Source organism: Chelonoidis abingdonii, chromosome 1 (genome assembly GCF_003597395.2).
Source record: "Chelonoidis abingdonii isolate Lonesome George chromosome 1, CheloAbing_2.0, whole genome shotgun sequence".
NCBI classification, from domain to species: Eukaryota; Metazoa; Chordata; order Testudines; family Testudinidae; genus Chelonoidis; species Chelonoidis abingdonii.
In genome coordinates this window covers 150,351,197-150,364,797 of record NC_133769.1, presented here as the reverse complement: position 1 = coordinate 150,364,797, position 13,601 = coordinate 150,351,197, and the positions used below count along the sequence as shown (strand labels likewise).

Here is a 13,601-nt window from a genome sequence, read left to right as displayed (position 1 = left end):
CCTTGCGGAGCTGAAGACTGGCCAAAATTGCCGGAGCCACCCACTGACCAAGCCACAGAGGAGTTGCTGGAACTGCCACGGGCCTTGCACCTGACGACCCAGAGCACCCCTTATGGATCCAGGTACGCTTCGAGGGGAAGGTAGGAATTGGCCTGGGGCAGCCAGCCCTCGTCCGGCTGGGTGGTTGCCAAAGATTAAGACCACTCTGCCACTGTTAGGGCCCTAGTCTGGGACGCGGTGGAGTTGGGCGGGCCCAGGTCCCCTCAGCCACCCCACCTCTGAGGTGGCAGTACTCCCTCTCCTTAGTCTTCTGCATCAGACTATAGGCTGATGCAGAAGGCCTGCATCAGCCTATAGTCCGCTGAGCTAGGACACTAGACTCTGCTCAACTCCCACCAGAGCCTCTGCACTGTGTTTGTGCACCTAGCCCTTGAATACAGGCCTCAGCTAGAGACTCTTGTTGTCCCATCCTGACTAAGGACTTGGACTCCTAACTGTGTTTGCTACTCTGCCCTGACTTCAGGCCAGAGCCCCAGGCTGTGTGTGGGGCCCCATTAATTCCCCAACAGGGGGTGACACACAGGAACGCAGTGAGGTGGAGTGACCTCTGACAGACTTGTGGGGGTGGAGGGAAGGAACACCACCAACCCACTACACTTGGTAGAGAATTCAGGCAGCAGCCCAACTCCTGCAGTAAGAAGTCCTGCATCAGTTGCACCATAGATATTGCTAATGGAGGAGATGGAGCTCAATAAGCTCAGTAATTATCTGTCTGAGAGCCAGGAGCAGCAGCAGGCATCACAATTCCAGCAAAACAGCAGCTGGCGCAGCAGTTGAGGGCCCAATAGCAGCAATAGCTACAGCTTGTGACCCTGCTGCCTAGACCTAACAGGACCCCATCCGGGAGCACAGTGAACCCCCCGCCCCCCACACTTCCCCAGTGTCAGTAAGACTTTCCAAGATGGGACCTGAAGATGCCCTGAACCATTCCTTGTGACCTTTCAGTGAGTCGCAATGGTTGCGGGGTGGTCCCCGGAGCAATGGGCAACTCTCCTGGCCCTGACAAGAAGGGTCGGAACTATAGCCGAAGCCCTCCTACAGAGGTGATGCCTCGGCCAGGACATCCAGAGGTTGGACCCTGCTTCTCCTGTGGTCGTTTTGCACACTTGCAACGGGAGGTCCCAATATGGACTGCAACTTCAGCTGAGTCTATATGGGAGAGTTCCATGCTTGCAAGTAGTCCACCCTGAAGCTGATGACGCCTGTGAAGATGGGGCCGAAATGAGTCATGGCCCTCCTAGACTCAGGATATGGACAGACACTTATCCGCCAAGAAGTTGCCTCTAACCTTGGACTGGCAGAATGGGAAATCAGACTCCAGTGCATCCATGGGGATGTAAAAGCATACCCGATGCCCGGGTGTGACATTGCATTCTATATGATTTTATTAAAATATGCTAATGTAACTGGAATATGCTTCATGCAAAAGGTCTCTTGTAAGGTATCATTACAAAGCTTATAATCTACTGCATGATCATCCTATTTGTATAAATGTACCACTCTTGTATCTGAAACTAGAAATATGAAATATAACTCTGAGGGCCTATTGTAATTATGCAAAGTGTGGGCCATTAATGGTGGTTTGGAATCTTGATGACTCTCATTAACCAGGACAATTGACTGCAGATGTTTCTGTTTTACCTGTAAGTTTTCCTGTATAGGTGTGTGCTGGCAAGTGGATAATGAAGTCTTACAGTGCCATGTGATCATATCACCTGAACTGGAATCCATTTTTAACCTAGTGCTTTTCCATTGAGAAGGGGGGTGGGAACCCAGAGGTACAAAGGATTCCCAACTTATGCAAAAGATATATAAGTGGGTGGAACAGAGAAAAGGGAGAGCCATCATGAGGAATCCCCTAGCTACCACCTGAGCTGGAACAAGGGCTGTACCAGGGGAAAGGATTGTGCCCAGACTAGGAAGGTGTCCAGTTTGTGAAAGAGACTTATTGAAACATCTTTCAGGGTGAGATTTTTATCTGTACTCAGTTGTATTACTGAATTAGGCTTAGATTTGCGTGTTTTATTTTATTTTGCTTGGTAATTCATTTCGTTCTGTCTGTTACTACTTGGAACCACTTAAATCCCACTTTCTGTATTTAATAAAATCACTTTTTACTTATTAATTAACCCAGAGTATGCATTAATACCTTGGAGTGGCAAACAGCTGTGCATATCTCTCCATCAGTGTTACAGAGGGCGGACAATTTATGAGTTTACCTTGTATAAGCTTTATACAGAGTAAAACGGACTTATTTAGGGTTTGGACCCCCTTGGGAGTTGGGTATCTGAGTGTTAAAGGCAAGAACCACGAAGTTCAGACCCAGTTGGTAGTTCCCTGCTGCCATGGAGAGACATTTTGAAGCTGGCCCATGACATCTCTGTGGCCGACCACTTGTGGCAAGAAAAAACTCTGGCCTGAATCCTATCTCGCTTCTTCTGGCCAGGAATACATTGCGAGGTAAGGGACTACTGTCACTCAAGCCCCAAGTGCCAGCTGGCCACTGGCCCAGGGGTGATGAAGGCGCCCTTCATTCCTTTGCCCACAGTAGGCATCCCCTTTGAGTGAATTGCAATGGACCTGGTGGGACCACTCCCAAAGAGTAATGCTGGGTTCTGCTACATCTTTGTCCTAATGGACTACGCAACCCACTTTCCCAAGGCCATTCCACTATGATATACCAGTGTCCGCATCATCACAACGGAACTAGTGAAGATCTTTATCTGTGTTGGGCTTCCCCGGGAACTACTCACAGATCAAGGGACCAACTTCACGTCCCAGCTGTTCTGCTAGGTGTGTACAGTGCTGGGTATTAAGAAACTGAAGATGTCCGTGTATCATCTGCAGATGGAGGAGCTCATTGAATGCTTCAATAGAACCTTAAAGGACATGCTGAGGAAGTTCCCTCCACAAGAGTTACGACAGTGGGACCAGCTGATCCCGCCGTTGTTGTTAGCCATTCGAGTAGCACCCCAGTCATCCACCAAATTCTCCCCCTTTGAACTCCTGTCGGCTAACAACCTCGCAGGGTGCTGGATCTAATGAGAGGCACCTGGGAACACAACCTGTTGGCCTCCCAGAGACTCTTGAAATATATCCCATGATTACAGGATTGACTAGCTCGGGCCGCGACCCTTGCACAAGAAAATCTCCAGATGGCCCAAGGGACTCAGGAATGGCACTACAATCAGGAGGCTTGGGACCAAAACTTCGAATCCGGCAACTATGTGCTACTTCTTCTCCCCTCGAAGGAGTCAAAACTCCTTGTCTGATGGCAGGGCCTTTACAAAGTGGTCCAGTGGGTAGAGCCGGTTACATATGAGATTCACCAAACAGACCAAAAAAGGAAAAAGCAGGTTTATCACCTTAACTTTTTGAAACCCTGGCACACAAGTGAAGGACTTCTGACCACCCTTGTCCTTCTGAGCAAGCCTTAGGTCCCTGATATGGCCAAGACTGAGGAGCCTCAACTGGGTGACACTCGCTCCCCAGAACAACAGAAACAGGCCCAGTGCCTGTTGAAAGCCCTCCGTATGACTTTCACTGCACTCCTAGGCCAGACCAGAGTCATGCAGCACACCATCCAGATGAACCCCAAGGAGGTGGTCTGGGAGACCACCTGCCCACTCCTCTGACAGACATGGGAGATCGTCGAGAAGGAAGTCCAAGCACTAGGGGAGCTAGGAGTCACAGAATGGTCACAGAGCGAGTGACATAGTCCCATTATGCTGGTTCTGAAGCCCAAGGAAACCCTCTGATTCTGCATAGACTTCTGGAAGGTAAATGTGATCTCAAAATTCAACGTGTACCCGATGTCCAGGACGATAAGCTCCTCAGTGGTCACAGCCAAGTATATCACGACACTTGACCTTACAAAACGGTACTGGCAGAACCCCTTAGACCCGAGCTCCAGGGAGAAAACCCCCTTTGCCACTCTGAGTAGGCTATATCATTTCACTCAGATGCCCTTTGGCCTCCATGGAGCTCCAGTGCCCTTCCAGCACCTGACGGACCAACTCCTGAACCTCCCTATGGAGTATGCTGCAGCCTATTTGGATGATGTAGTGATCTACAGTTGCCAGTGGGAGAATCATTTAAATCAGATGGCCGCCATCCTGCGAGATGCCAGACTCATGGCCAACCCAAAAAAATGTCGAATCTGGTCGCAAGAGATTACTTACCTGGGATATACATTTGGCCAGGATCTAGTCCGCCCAATCATAGGGAAGGTCCAGGTGCTACTGGTGTCATAAACAGATAGTTAAAGGTTAATGCCTCTTTTACCTGTAAAGGGTTAAGAAGCTCAGTAAACCTGGCTGACACCTGACCAGAGGACCAATAAGGGGACAAGATACTTTCAGATCTTGGTGGAGTGAAGCTCTCCTCTGTCTCTCGCTCGCTCCTTTGTCTCTTGGGTGTTGTTCGCTCTTGGGACTAAGAGGGACCAGACGTCAATCCAGGCTCTCCAAATCTTTCTGAATCAGTCTCTCATGTTCAAAATTGCAAGTAACAGCCAGGCAAGGCGGATTAGTTTTATTTTGTTTTCTCAACTTGTAAATGTCCTTTTTTGCTGAGAGGATTTTACCTCTGCTTACTGTAACTTTGAACCTAAGGCTAGAGGGGTTCCTCTGAGCTTATATGAATCTGATTACCCTGTAAAGTATTTTCCATCCTTATTTACAGAGATGATTTTTTACTTTTCTTTCTTTAATTAAAAACTTTCTTTTTAAGAACCTGATTGATTTTTCCTTGTTTTAAGATCCAAGGGATTGCTCTGTGCGCGTCTGCGCTGGGGGAAAGGAGGGGGGATGGGTAATTTCTCCTTGTTTTAAGATCCAAGGGGTTTGGATCTGTGTTCACCAGGGAATCGGTGAAGAAGGCTGCCCAGGGAGGGGAAGGTTTTGGGGGGGACAAGAAGTGATCCAGACACTGAAATTTCTGGATGGTGGCAGAGTTACCAGATCTAAGCTAGTAATTAAACTTAGAAGTTTCCATGCAGGTCCCCATATTTGTACCCTAAAGTTCAGAGTGGGGAAGGAACCTTGACAACAGGCCTGCCTGGTGCTGATGATAAAGCAACAGGTTCGGCAGTTCCTGGGCCTGGCCGGGTACCACCAATGGTTTGTGCCTCAGTTTGTGTCAGTTGTGATGCCACTCATGGCACTCCTGACCAAGGACAGCTCCTGCCAGGTGTGTTGGTCAGCCAAGTGCAAAAATGCCTTCTGGTCCCTAAAGTAAAGCTTATATTGAGAACTCATCATGTTCAGCCCTGACTTCACCTGTGAGTTTCTGGTGCAAATAGATGCTTCTGAGGTGGGGCTTGGGGCAGTCCTCTCCCAGGAAGTGGATGGAGAAGAGCATCTTATCCTCTATCTCAGTCGAAAACTCTTCCCCAGAGAGTGTAAGTACTTGGTCATCGAGAAAGAGGCCCTTGCAGTAAAGTGGGCTATTGACACATTTGGGGCCTCCGTTGTGCTTATCACCAACCACACACCCCTCAGATGGCTAAACACTATGAAGAACTCCGAAGCCAGACTAATGCGCTGGTATCTTACCCTAAAGCAATATGTCGTCACGGTCAGAGACTAGGGAGGTAAGGAAAATGCCAGTACCAACTTTTTATCTTACCTAGGGGGGAGCTAAGAGGCCAGGACTGAAGACTATGAGCTGGACTTGAGGGTGTGTGTGTGTAGTGAGGCAGAATGACCTCCCACAGACCCAGAGAGGGAGGGACCATTCACTGAGCCTTGGCGGGCAGAGCCAGGTTGTGCTCACCCCTCCCACCAAGTAAGTGGATGGGACAGGAAGTATAAAAGGTGGGTCTGGGAGCTCAGTTGGGCTGCAGCCGCTGAAGGAATCAGATGCCTCCTGCCTGCTCCCGAGCTGGGAGACTGCTGTGGGCTTCTGCGGAGCTGATGACTGGCCAGAGCTGACTCTTGCTGTCCCACCGTGACTAAGAGCTTGGGCTCCTAACTGTGGCATTCTGACTCCTCATGCCTCTAGATTACAATCCCTTAACAGTAGTTATATCAGATGAATCACTGGAGATGAAGGATGTGAACCAAAGAACACCTGGCCCAGCTCTTTTCTAACCTTCTCTAAAAAGTGGCAGGCTGTATGTGTCAGGATGGAGGTGGGGAAAGTCACCTCCCCCACCACTAGAGCCAGTGAATGAAGCCAGGAAATTGCAGTCATGAGGGAGTGATAAAGTACAGCATGGATTATTCAGTGAGCAGGAGGAAGGAAGAGTAGTGCAGTGAATAAGAAACAAGACTTGGAGTCAGGACACCTTTGCTCTGCTGTTGGTGCAGTATGTTGCCCTGGCCAAGTCACTTAGCATCTCTGTGCCTCTGTCACCACAATTATAAAGTGGGGCTAATGCTAGGCCTATTCCTTTCCTTAGGAGTTTGGTTTCCCTGTGGCTTGTCTGACATCACAAGCTCCCTGGAACTGAAATGTGAAAGATGTGTAAATCAGCAGCATATGCACTTAAATCAGAGCCAGGTGGCGTGGAGAACAGGCTTAGATAGTTGGAGCAACTGGGAAGAAGATAGGGGGCCTTTCACCTCTAGCTCACCAGCTGCAAGTCGGGAGCTGAGGGAGTTTGAGGAGTTTGGGGGCTTGGGGACAGGGTTAGAGCCCTCCTAGGTCACTGATTCCTATCCTGCCCATGGTCAGTAAAGAATGAAAGTTGCTCTCATTTGGGTCTCAGTCCAGTGTCTTCTGGGACAGGTGTCCAAATGGCAAAATCACTGCTATCCCTGACACTAATCAGTCCCTTTGTTGGCCATCCTGGCACAGAGGCCCAGGACTGAATGGACCTCTCAACATGAACTATGCTTTGGCCTCTCCAGCTCAGAGAAGGAGGCATGCTGTCAGGGATGATCCCAGCACTGCACTCACTCTGGGGACAAATATAGAGCCTCTGTCTCTTTGGGGTGGGACAGTCTGGTACATTACTTACTCTGTCACCAACTCTTATGATTTGATCATGAGTCTTAAATCCTCAGCTAGGGGAGGTGAAGTGATGATGTGAGAATCTCAGCTTTCATTTATTTTAAACAGCAAGTGATCAGCCCTCAGGATTCGAGAGAAATGCTTGAAAACATGACCCCTAAAAGGTCACAAGCCAGAAGGCAAATAAGAGAAAGTCCATTTTTAAAAATCTCATGATTTATTAAGTTAATTTCATTAGGGTTTTTTGGGCCTGACTAGTGATTTCGGAACAATTGGGTCTGGCAATTCTGCTTACTGCACTGAAAGTCATTTAAGCAGGTTAAGGGAAACAAGAAGTTGCCTGGGATAGAATATGATTCATTATTTCAAAAATACACTAAAAATGTAGACTGATTTGTCTGACCATCATATTCCCTTGCTTTTAACTGCATCATCGAGATATAGGTCCTGTTCAAATACACTAAGTCAACATGTATACTGACATGCTGAACACCAGGCACACACTTAAGTGTGCTGCTGAACTGAGGATGTACTTTATAGCTCCTCTAGAAATTACCTCTCCCAGCAGAGAAGCAAGAGCATGGATGTGAGTAGGAAATTTATTCCCATATAAATTATGCATTTTTGAAACTTTTTTCATCCTAAACCGGATGAACAGTAATAATAATAATAATTAATAGCTTTTTTATGAGAAGGGATTTCCAGGAAACATCCATTTCAGGAAAACCAAAATGGGATGTGTTGGGTTGCCAGTTGCCTGCACCAAAGGCTCCTGTCAATTTTGCTTTCTCCCTGGGGGTGGAAAGTGAAATTGACGAGAGTTCCCCGGGCAGGCAAGGTGGCATCATTTTGAATTTCTCAAAAGAAAATTCAAATTTTCTGGCAAAACTGAAATTTCCTCATGGAAAATTTTGTTTTTGCAAAAATGCCATTTTCTGCTGGAAAATGATTCTGACAGAAAATTCCCAACAAACACTCCTGATCAGCCCCCGAATGTGTGAACAGCTGGGATGGGTGGAGAGAAAGTCAGGGACATCTGGCAAAGAAGCAAAGCCGCAGAATGGCTCTTCTCCCTTCCCACCTGCAAGAGAGATAAAAGAATTGTTTTTCATATCTAACAAGAAAAAATTAGTCAGGAAGAAGCAAATCAAAGGAGTTTAACCAGCTCAGGCAAGTAGGAACCAGTTAAAATGATGTAAGTGAAAGCAGAATGTGAGCCAAAGGTATAATAAAATACTTTACATAATAAAATATTCTCAAAATGCTAGCACTTTCCTTTTAAACAGTTTTGCACAGAAAGGAATTGCTTCATCTGTGGTGAAATGCTGGTAACTGGGAAAGAACTAAACAACTGTTTAACAGTGCACACCACCACCATGCAAGACTTTAGGACACAACTGAAGAACATGCTACCCAGACATGGCTGCAAGGAGAATTTTAAGGAGGTAGAATGTAATTATTTGGTTGGAATTTGACCAGGAACATGCCACTTCTGCAAAAAGTGCCATAGGACTTTTAAAATTATTTGTAATGTGAATGTTAATGCTTGTGAAAGGCAGCAGGGCTGATAACTGGCCCTATGATGGCACATACTGCATGGGCAGCCAAAAGTGCACTCTTCCCACACACACACACACACACACACACACACCACTGCCGCTAAGGGCCAGGTTTCAGGCCCATTCCCTTGTTTTTTATTACTAATTGCATATAAATGTCCTGAAATAATCATGGTACTAGATGTGCATCATCACCTTTCCATCCTGTCCCTCCATATGCTTTCCATTCCTACCACTCAATCACCCATCAGACTGTTACCCCCTGATAAACCCTACCCACCCCAAAGAGGACACCATAGTCCCCCCCCAAAATAAAGAATATTTACCAGCATTTTAGATTGAATGTGCATACATTTTGACATTTACATACATCACTATATTTTATATGCCCATTTCTATTACATTTCATAATGAAGCTGAGCAGCTACATTTTAAGGCAAAGAAGTATGAAAGAGTAAAATAGTTTTAGTGAAAATAACAATAAAGAAATTCAAGTTAGGGTAACTTTCACCAGTGAGTTCGAAATTTAATAAATTTTCAAGGAAAAAGCTTGTAAATCACCTGCAAAAGAGACATAAAAGAATCATAGGGCCGGAAGAGACCTCAACAGGTCTTCTAGCACAGCCCCCTGGGCCTAGCTAAGCCATCCCTGACAAGTGTTTGTCCAATTTGTTCTTAAAACTTCCAGTGATGGGGATTCCACAACACAACCTCCCTTGGAAACCTATTCCAGATCTTAGCTACCCTTGTAGTTAAAGTTTTTCCTAATATTTAACTTAAATCTCTCTTGCTGCAAATTAAGCCCATTACTTCTTGTCCTACCTTCAGAGGACATGGAGAACAACTGATCACTGTCCCATTTATAACAGCCTTTAACATATATGAAGATTGTTATCAGGTCCCCCCTCAGTCTTCTTTTCTCAAGATGAAATATGTCCAGTTTTTTTTAACCTTTCCTCAAGAGTCAGGTTTTCTAAACTTTTTATCATTTTCGCTGCTCTTCTCTGGACTTTTTTCAATTTATGCACATATTTCTTAAAGTATGGTGTTCAGAACTGGACATAGTACTCCAGCTGAGTTCTCATCAGTGCTAAATAGAGCAGGAAAATTACCTCCCATATCTCACATAGTACACTTCTGTTAATACACTCCAGAATTATATTAGCCTTTTTTGCAGCTGCATCCCATTGTTGATTCATATTCAGTTGTGATCCGCTATAAACCCTAGATCCTTTACAGCAGTACTATCACCTAACCAATTATTCCCTATTTTGTAACTATGCATTTGATTTTTCCTTCTAAATGCAGTATTTTCCACGTCTTTATTGAATTTCATCTTGTTGGCTTCAGATTAATTTCCTAATTTTTCAAAGGTGTTTTGAGTTCTAATCCTGTCCTCCAAAGTGATAGCAACCCCTCCCAACTTGGTTTCATCTGCAGATCTATAAACATACTCTCCATTCCATTATCCAAGTCATTAATGAAAATATTGAACAGTACTGGACTCAGAACATATCCCTGCAGAACCCCACTAGGTACGCCCTCCCAGTTTGAGAGTGAACAATTGGTAACTACATTTTGAGTATGGTCTTTCAAATACACCTCTACCTCGATATAACGCTATCCTTGGGAGCCAAAAAATCTTACCGCATTATAGATGAAATTGTGTTACACTGAACTTGCTTTGATCCACTAGAGTGCACATCCTCGCCCCCACAGATCACTGCTTTACTGCGTTATATCCAAATTCATGTTATATCGGGTGGCATTATATCGAGGTCGCGGTGTAGTTGCTCTCCCACCTTATAGTATTTTCATAGACCACATTTCCCTACCTTGCTTATGAGAATGTCATGAAGAACGGTGTCAAAAGCCTTAATAAAATCAAGATATATCACATTTACTGCTTTCCCTTATCCACTAGACCAGTAACCCTGTCAAAGATGGAAATTCAAGTAAAAGTATTTAGCTTTCTGTTCTCTCCACTTCTTAAATATCTCACACAAATCTCAAGGTGAAACTAAGGTCACAGGCATGTATCAGTAGAATGAGTGCAGAGCACCCATCAGGAATTATTTCATTAAATAACCCCTCCAATGTTAGAAAACCAGGGAATGCAGAGTTTACGGCTGCACTTTTTAAATAAGGACCCCACTCTACCTCCACAGCACACTAACTCTGCCTCCACAGGGAAGTCAGTCTTTCATCTTCCCTCCTTTGTATCTGTACTATCAAAAATGTGCACCCCAGAACACTGGTTTTATAATTTATTTCATGCATACGTCTCTCCAAAACTAAGAGTGATGGTTTGTCACTGCTCCAACTTTTGGTCTTTTCATATGAGGTTTATATATGGAGACATGCTATCTCTGTGTCTAATGACACTTGCCTAATTGGCTGCCACCTGAAATCATGGGTACTCGTAGCATATCATGAGATCAGGCCCTTTATGAAGAGTGGGAAATGATTGCCTTTAGTATGCTACTTGTCTAATCAGGCATATGGAAAATTCTTGTACGTGCACCATATCTGACAGTAAAGGAAGACATGAGGCAGCCCAACTCCTACAAATGTAAGATTAAGGCATTCTGTTTTTTGTGATCATTGGTAGGTGAAGCTCTTTGTTATGGATGGAGAAGATAGTAAGTATTTTTTAATGTTTTTTGTGGCATCACAATGGAGCAGAGTTAAGGTAATTTCGGTTCCTTGTTTGAGAAAAGCAACATTCCCTAGCTTTCTAATAATGGACAGATTTTTGTTTTGTTTTATATTTAACTCTACTGGTCCTGAACAGTAATACCCACTCAAACCACTGACAGGTGCCTCCAACCTTATCTTGTCTTTGCTACGTTTTTTTTGTGGATGAGAATGTCCTTAGTTACAAAGATAATTAAAGCAAGGAATTGGGGAATGAAAGAAGCTGGGGGCAAAGATGGTGCTTCCTCCTTTGCTCCTGACTCGCTGAGGTCTGCAGCAGTGCAGAATCCCTAATGCTCCTAAGAAAAGAGAAGAGAACCTACAGACATTAGGAAGTGCACTGTAATACAACTCCACCTGGGTCAATATGTGACCTTCCAGATGATACTCATGAGGCTAGTCAGGAGTCACACCATCCCTACAGACTTTATGACACTTGTTGGGGTCCCTCTACCTTACCACACCTCACTGCACACATGGGCCTTATGCTTGTGGTTTGGGAATGGTATGTGAGGGAACAGGGCTGCAGGGGCATAGAAAGAGAGTGGACTTTTGGTGGGAGATACACAAGGAGAACAGGGGGATAGGTTATTTGTAAATAGACTTTCAAGGAATTCATATAAATGAACTACTGACACTGATGGGATTTCATGCAGCATTACATTTTACCAAGTTAAATTGAAGATGTGAAAAAAAGTTTTAAGGAAAATGAGTTTTCAATTACCAGTATTGTTTGTGCACCAATTCTGCCCTTTAACAAGCTTGATGAAAGCACCTCCACCACAATACAAAGGCAGTTAGTCACAGTCAAAGTCTTGTCCACTTTATTTTGCACGAGACACTCCAAGAAAATGTGGAACCACTAACCTGACACATTGCTCAAATAACTCTACCCAAAAAAGGCCTGGCCTAGAGTTTTCACAGCAGCCAGGAAAGACAGAAGCAACAAAGACTCTTGCCTATGCACAATGAACTTCAACTAACATCAACACAAAATCTCCAAGAAGCAAAGAAGACTCTTCAGTTAAAAAGCTCTTCCCAATAGGGCACCTGCAAAGGATGAACAACAACAGTGTTTTCCTGAAGAAACACTGAACCACAGCTTCAACAGCCAAGACACTGAGATGTGTTTGTGGGGGCCAGATCAATATGCAAACAGCATCATTCAGGGGATAGCATGTCTTTATTCTTACATGAGTATCTGTGTTTGGAGCTGGTATTCTAATTTGGTGGAGACAATAATATGAACTATAATTAATAATTGCTCTAGACATAAATCAATTCCCCAGGGAAGTTTGTTGGGCCTGAAAAAAGCTGCCATAGGACAAAGGCCAAGATTTTCCAGATCTATTAGGGACTCTGAGTACTTTGACTTTTTGGTGCCCAACTTGAGACACTTTAGATGATGTCTTGATTTTCAGGAAGTGCTGCGCACCCATCCTCTGGAAAATCAGGACCTTTGAAAATGTCTCAAGGTGGGCACCCAAAAATTGAGGCATCCAAGCTCACTAGTCATTTTTGAAGATCGTGGACTAGCTCTGTGGATTTGATTGGAAAGTAATTCCTTTGCTGTTTGTCAGTGTTTTGTTAATGCCAATCCACAAAAAAGAAGATTCCCTTATAACAAGCATAAGGGCTCACATAAATTAAGAATAAAATAGCATATTTTCCAAGAGATACCTCTGATTCTGTGTGCCCAACTTTTGCCAACTTAGCCCCGATTTTTAGAGTTGCTGAGCTCTCTCGGTTCTCAGAGTTGTCAGTGGCCAAGCCCAAAATACCTCAAGTTGGGCAACCAAAAATGGAGGCATCTAAAACCTAACGCTTTTGAAAACATGGGCTTTGGTCTGTTTACTGTCCACCCATGAATGTAGTTTCGCAAGACCCACAGATAAGATTTACTGAAACTGAGTACTGTAGTGTTAAGAAAACTGCATACTGAGTAACAGAGATGTTGAAAATTGAAACACTGATCTGAAATATTCTGTGCTAGTAATCACATTTATTGGCTGTTAACAAATCTAGTCACCATTAGAGTTTCTCTTGTTGTGATTGGGAAATTACATGAAGATCAAAGTATTCACATAAATTGGTAAGTGATAAGATGAACAGATGTTAGTAAATCAATTAAGACTGTTTAATTAGTTAGTAATGTTAACTATCTGTTAGGTTCTCTCTCACAAATGAGCAATAAATCTGGCATGTATTGATGATTTCCCTATAAGTTTTGAATTTCACAAAAATGAAAGAACCAGACAAGGCTACGAACATGGAGAACTAGGACACCCTCCTGGACTTCTTTCTGTTCCTCCCACCCTCACCAGCCCA

The 13,601-nt window shown here is 44.5% G+C and overlaps 1 protein-coding gene across 1 annotated transcript in view; it reads right to left on the bottom strand.

Moving 5' to 3' along the window:
- The window catches only part of LOC116822501 (ephrin type-B receptor 5), a 148,873-nt gene that overhangs the window by 12,526 nt on the left and 122,746 nt on the right, over positions 1-13,601 (bottom strand). The window lies entirely within an intron of this gene.